The sequence below is a fragment of the Oxyura jamaicensis genome, chromosome 3, assembly GCF_011077185.1.
Source record: "Oxyura jamaicensis isolate SHBP4307 breed ruddy duck chromosome 3, BPBGC_Ojam_1.0, whole genome shotgun sequence".
Taxonomy (NCBI): domain Eukaryota; kingdom Metazoa; phylum Chordata; class Aves; order Anseriformes; family Anatidae; genus Oxyura; species Oxyura jamaicensis.
In genome coordinates, this window is record NC_048895.1 from 39,039,235 (window position 1) to 39,046,471 (window position 7,237).

Below are 7,237 nucleotides of genomic sequence, written 5' to 3' on the forward strand. Positions count from 1 at the left end.
GATCCCCATCCCCTGCCCTCAGACCCTATTTTGTGAAATCATTGTTCTCCTTAGGGATTGTTATGTCTTCCTGCCAGGCAAAGGTTATAACTAAAGGTGAATGTGCTGGGATGTTATTCACAGAGCAAAATGATTTTATAATGTAATGTGGATAAATTTCCAAACTGTCAAAACTTTAAAAAGTTATATTACACATTTTTTTTAGGTGGTTGAAATGAATTTTATCCTCAGGGAAACATTTCAGTGGAAAGGAATGACAGTTTCTATTATATTATATTTTAGGAAAAAAAAAAAATCGAATGGTGAAAATAAGTTGAAACAACCACATTTGTATGAGTAACTTTAAAAAAAAAAACTCTAAGTGATATAAAAAAAAATGAACTGGAAAAAATACTTTGCTTATAACTTGTTCAATAGGGAACACGTAAATAATAAATGACATGGGCTCAAAATAGATGCTTGAGAAGCTCATTTATTGAAATCTCAAGTAGATGGATTAAGCCATTATAACGAATTAAAAATGTAGAAAAGGTGAGTTTAGAATTTCAAACAGACTTCTAGGCAAGAGAGCTAATCTAAATACTCGATATAATTCTTCACAAATCATCAGTGAAACACAATAGCTCACTTTTCAGACTTGTACACATTAATTGCAAAGAGCCCACTCAGGTAGGCTAATATTAATATAAATGAGCATTAAAGGATGCTATTTCTAACTGACAAAAGTGAATGAGCCATTTAGTAGACACATCCGCCTCCCTAGTTTTCTATATCTTTACCATTTAGGACACATTCACCCAACATACATCCAAGTTCAGTAGAAGCTTCATTTGTCAAAATTCAAGAGCAACTGATCACCAAGGTTTAAAAATGAAAGATTGATTTGTCTTTTTTTTTTTTTTTTTTTGTCTTCTTTATTTTGCAGGTCTGTATGTAAATGGTTACGTAACATTGAAATGTTTTAAGGAATACTCTTCAGACTTTGTTTCCAAATTATATAGATGATTATACTGAAGTGTATGAAGCTGTTTAAAGCAGGTGCTGCAAGCAAAGGGAAAGTTTGCTTTCAGGTAAATGACTCAAATTCAATGAATTTTAAGAAGAATCAAACACAGTTACTTTGAGGCTGGTGTTCAGCAGTCATACAAGACAGGTGATATTTTGATTTCTGTACATTCTAGGTGATAAAGCCTTAGTAAAGAGAATCAGCTAAGTGAGAACTGGAAGATTATATAACAAATGTGAACCCCCATTATTTTAAGAATATCTTCCCTATTCATTTGTTTTTAAGAAATTTAAGACAAATAGAAAAAGGGAGTGAAAGATGGTAAGAGGTACGATATCAGGGCATAATGTAACAAAATAAGAGAATAAATAAAATTGTTAACAAAATAGTATTTGAATATTATTTTAAAATGATGTGAAAAGTTTGAAAATTAGTTTTAAAAATATACAGTTACTGGGATGCATTTGAGAAAGCTATTGGGAAGAAAGGAATTAATTATATCAGGATTTCAAGCTTGATTTTCCTAGCATCTGCAGAAGTCCCTAGACATATAGGGGCTTCTCTGCACCTGAAATGGAAGAAATCAGTTAGGGAAATTGCATATTTCCTTGTCAGGAGAGGGGAGAGAGATCCACATACAAAACAGTTTTCAATGTCTTTATATTTATGGAGCTCTGTGTTAAACATGTAAGACCTTGGAAACAGCTGTTTTGTTTTTTACTTAACTTCTTTTTTACTTTAAAGAGAGTAACTAGCAACAGTTATAAAAACAGAGAAATATATACAAAACACAGAAGTCAACGAAAGAAATATAACGTCAGGGTCTTTGTTTTGTTTTCCTAAGAAAACATAGAGTTCTTGCTTGTCTCTCACCCCATAGGAAGTGGCCAAATTGTGTCTTGAAAAGAAGCCAGGCTGCAGAGAAAGGATCCCATACTGCATTATTGCCAACATGATTTCATTATGTTTACATTTACAAAGATTGATTACTGGTTACAGAAGAGAGATGCAAGGTGAAAACAGAACAGCTTTTTGCTTTCTGGTGCACTGGTGGACAGAAAAGTTGCTTGTTCTTCTTATTATATCAACTCCGGTTCTCACTGTGTTGGGTCTGTCTGGGATGGAGTCACCTTTCCCTGCAGCAGCCCACACAGTGCTGTGCTCTGCACTCATAGCTGGAACAGCACTGGTATCACTCCAGTGTTGCGTCTATTGCTGCATGGTGCTGGCACAACATCAGAACTCCTTCCAGGCCCCCAAGAGCCAGCAGACTGGGGGTGGGCAATTGATGGGGAGGGGACATCACCAGGGCAGCTGACCTAAACCAACCAAAGGGATATTCCATAACACCTGGTGTCACACTCAGCAATAAAAGGGGGGCTCTCGTGGGGGAGGGTCTCTCCTGAACAACCGGTACGCGTTTTGAGGCCCTGCTTCCCGGGACGTGGCCGAACATCGCTCGTTGATGGGAAGTAGAGAATAACTTTTTTTCTTTCTCTCTGTGCTTCCGCGCGGCCTTGTTGTTTCTTTTGTTTCTCTTTCTCCCCATTCCCCTTTCCTTTAATTAAATCATTCTCATCTCAAACCTCGAGCTCTTTGTGTTGTCTTTTCTCCCCCTTCCTCTTTGAGGAGGGGAGGAGTGAGAGAGCAGTTGTGGTGGAGCTCGGCTGCCCACTCGAGTAAAACCATCACACTCACATCACATTGAATTGCACCTCATTCTGCAACTATTTCCACTGATTTTAATTAAACCATTTTAGAGAAATGCTAAAGTTAAGGGAAAAAAAAAAAAAAAAAAAAAAAAAAAAAGAAATAAATGTAGCTGATAGATATTTGTCTTGTCATTTTATATAAGCAAAAGATACTGATATTTTATTAATGAATGGGGATTTAAGAAGTATATGCAGAACTGCATTTTCAAGGTCCAGAGACTGATATTCTGGAAGAATTTATTCCTCTAAGTGTTTAATGAAATAGATAGGAGATGTTCTACCTTCACACATGACTGTTTAGATAATAGTTTATAAAGATTTTTTTTTTTTTTTTACAGAAAGCAATGAATTTAAGAACCATAACAATGAATTTTCTTCTTACTATATTTCCTTAAAGTAATTTCTCTTGGAACCACAGATGTAAAAGGCATACATTTTGAAAAATGGGTATCTGGGAACTTCTTTTAGAAGGGAAAAAAGGCAATATTCCCAGAGAAGTTGCTATCTAACATTGAAAGCGCATGTGTTGGCATTCTACTAGTATTTTTTTTTTCTTCAAATTAGTTAATGCTTTGGTCAAAATGTATTCATGTTCATCTCTACAATTACCTGGCATTTTTTACAAGGTTTAAGTGGGAAGCTTGAAAAAAATAATGCACTGAAAGACCTCAGTCTGATTTTCTTGGAAATTTATCAGGTATTGTGCCTCTGGTAACCTTGCAGTGTTTCTGCTGTAGTTCACTGCCTCGAAAGCACAACTGAGTCATGAATTGCTGTAGTAATTTCATTCAGAGCAAATTCTGTTTTCATGGTGTTTGCATAACTAATATAACAGCAATTTATTCTCCATAAAGATAGCAGGGCAGTTAGATTTCTCTTTAAATTCACCTGTTAGTCAGCAAACAATCAGCTGGTACTGTTAGGCAGTACAGTACTTTTTTGGAACTAATGGTCACAGAAGTTATATGAACCCATACTTACAGAAGTAATGTAAGTTGGGTAATATTTCCAGATGTTACTGCAAACTCTGCTTCCTAGATTTCCCAGTCTACTCAATAGTATTATGTAACAGCAGTGGTAAATTACACTGAACTGCACAGGTTCAGTGAATACAAACTACTAATGCCATTCTGCTAGTGCTTACTATATGTGAGGCACTTACAATATTCATATACACAAGTCTAAAAATTCTGTGTCTAAAGAAAAAAAAATGAAAGAATAGTATGATAATGGCAAAATTAATGACTCATTTTCTAGTGTTAGTGCTCATTTGGAATACCTTGCAGTTAAAGGAAATATTCTGGTTCGGGTACATTGAAAGCAAGCAATTAGTCCCATGTTAAAGGAAATCATTTTAAACCTAGAAGAAGGTACAATGAGCAGTTGCTAAAGAACTCTCTTTAGTAACTTTTAGTATTAGAGAAGATGATGAAACCTTTGAAAACAAATCAGAAGGAAGATTTACAGGAGGGATGCTTAAAACTAAGAAACTTAAAAGACAGAAACAGGATGTAGATTAGGAAAAGTGCAGAGAAAACAAGAGGCTTAAGATTTTCCCATCAGAAAAGATCTTTAAAAACTCAGACAGGAATGGTTACAGTAGGATGAAACAGTGGGAACTCAAGTGTAGTGGGTGAGGACAAATGTAGTATGTAAAGACTGGTCAGAAAATGACTCCCAAAATAAGCAATAGGGAAAATGATTAAGATGAAAATTAAATAAATAAATAAACGAAAGACTGTGGCAGCTCTTCTTGCTCCTTCCAAGTAACTGAGGATATGTTACAGTGTAGCAGTATTGGGCTTTATATTGGGCTTTATATGTGGTTTTTTTGTTGTTTGTTTGTTTGTTTGTTTGTTTGTTTTCCCTGATTTTAAAAAGTGTAAGAATGGTTCTCTCAGTTTTACAAAAGGTTCTTCATCAAAGCACTCAGCATGAGTGCAGATGTCAGCTCCTGCACTTCCCACCTTGGAAAGACTTTGAGTAGCATTTCCAAGCTGTCATCAATTCTGACTGCAGAAGAGGGGGACTTGACTTGCCTTCTCTTCTTTCACATGAATTGTCATAAAAGTTACTTATGCATTTAATGCAGAAAACCCTAGAAACATGGATGAAATGGTAAACATATTCCTAGAATTCAAGAGAACATGCTGTCCAAAACCCAAAGGCTATAATGTTAGTTCACTCAAGCCCTGTTTTTGTACTTGTTACTGCAGTTTCTGTACTACCACTAAGTTATGTGCATTTTAAATGAATACTTTATTTTCTGAGCTGTCTGTTTGCACAATGCATGCAATAGCTATTAGTAACATTACTTGACATGAGACAGTAGTGGTTGACAAAGTAGTAACCTTAGCACATCTTGACAGAGGAAGAAGTGAAAGAATTTTCAGGAAAATATTTCTTTGAGTATAGTAGTATATAAAGATTTAATTGTATTTGAAAGATTAAAGGTAGAATGTAATAGAATATTACATTACATATACATTACATATACATATACATTACATATTACATTACATATAGAATATAGAATATCCCCAGATGGAAGGGACCCATAAGGATCATCAAGTCCAACTCCTGGTCTACCCAACCATACAGGTCTACCAAAAAGTTTAGACCATGTGACTAAGTGCACAGCCCAATCTCTTCTTGAATTCAGACAGGCTAGGTGAAGTGACTGGGGAGCCTGTTCCAGTGTGCAACCACCCTCTTGGTGAAGAACCTCATGACGTTGAGCCTAAACTTCCCCTGCCTCAGCTTAACCCTGTTCCCGCAGGTCCTATCACTGGTGTTTATAGAGAAAAGGTCTCCTGCCTCTCTACTCCCCCTTGCGAGGAAGTTGTAGACCATGATGAGGTCCCCCCTTAGCCTCCTCTTCTCTAGGCTGAACAGGCCCAGTGACCTCAGCCGCTCCTCATAAGTCTTCTCCTCTAGGCCCTTCACCATCTTCGTTGCCCTCCTCTGGACACTCTCCAACAGCTGAATGTCCTTTTTGTATTGTGGTGCCCTAAACTGCACACAGTACTCAAGGTGAGGCTGCACCAGTGCAGAATAGAGTGGGACGATCACTTCACTTGCCCTACTAGCGATGCCGTGCTTGATGCACCCCAGGATACGGTTGGCCTTCCTGGCTGCCAGGGCACACTGCTGGCTCATATTCAACTTGCTGTCAACCACGACCCCCCAGATACCTCTCTGCGGGGCTGCATTCCAGCGTCTCGTCACCCAGTCTGTATGTATGGCCAGGGTTGCCCCGTCCCAGGTGCAGGACCCGGCACTTGCTTTTGTTAAACTTCACGCAGTTGGTGATCGCCCAGCTCTCCAACCTGTCCAGATCTCTCTGCAAGGCCTTTCCACCCTCATTCAAGTCTACAACTCCTCCAAGTTTGGTGTCATCAGCAAATTTGCTCAAAACACCTTCTAGTCCTACATCCAAATCATTTATAAAAACATTGAAGAGGACTGGCCCTAAAATGGAGCCTTGACGGACCCCACTAGTGACGGACTCCAGCCTGATGTGGCCCAGTTTACCACAACCCTTTGAGCCCTGCCCGTCAGCCAATTGTTCACCCTTCGTATGATGTTTTTGTCTAGTTGTATGCTGGACATTTTGTGCAGTAGTATCCTATGGGAAACCGTGTCAAAAGTCTTGCTGAATTCCAAAAAGATGACATCAGCTGGTTTCCCTTGGTCAACTGGCCGGGTGATCTTATCATAAAAGGATATCAAATTTGTTAGGCAGGACATACCCTTCATGAACCCATCTTTCCCAGATATTAATTCCCTTCTCATGCTAACTACTTCTTTAGTGTGGCCTTTAGAAATATTTTTCTGTCTTTTTGTTACTTTCATTGGCAGAAAAAAAAAATAATCTCATTCTCACTCCAACATTTTACATTGTGTTTTTATGTTACCTTAGCCCCATCATCGCAAAAAGATGTGTCCCCATCAAATTATGTACTGAAAGAAATTCTTAAATTTTACAATCACCAAAAGAAAATAGCAGATTAAGATATGTCTATGAGAAATAGACAAGCTAGACTTTTATTATTATTATTATTTTAATTTTAAATTAAACAGCTTAATTTAAACTGTTTAGAAACTTGATTTTTATCTCGTTGCAACACACTGATGACTGCCAGAAAAGAGAATAGATGGAAAAATAATCAGCTGGACATATGGGTCAGAATATTTTGAATTTGAGCAGTATCGAGCTCTATGTTGCATTTTTTTTAGCAATCAGAGCTGGGGGGGCGGGTGGCGGGATAGAAGGGCAGGGAGAGCAGTAGGGGGCTCTGACAGATGAATCTTGTGAATTTAGTCAAGTCAGTTTAAGAGACTGCTATCCCATCTGTCCACCCCATCTTTCTGCCAAATACCATTGCAATAACAGTAGCAGAAAGACAACACGCTCCCAGTTGACATGTAATCTTTAACCATCAGAAAGGCTGAGATCACAGCAGTACAACAGACTGAATTGCAATAAGGAAGGCACACAAACACGTTTGCTTCTTCC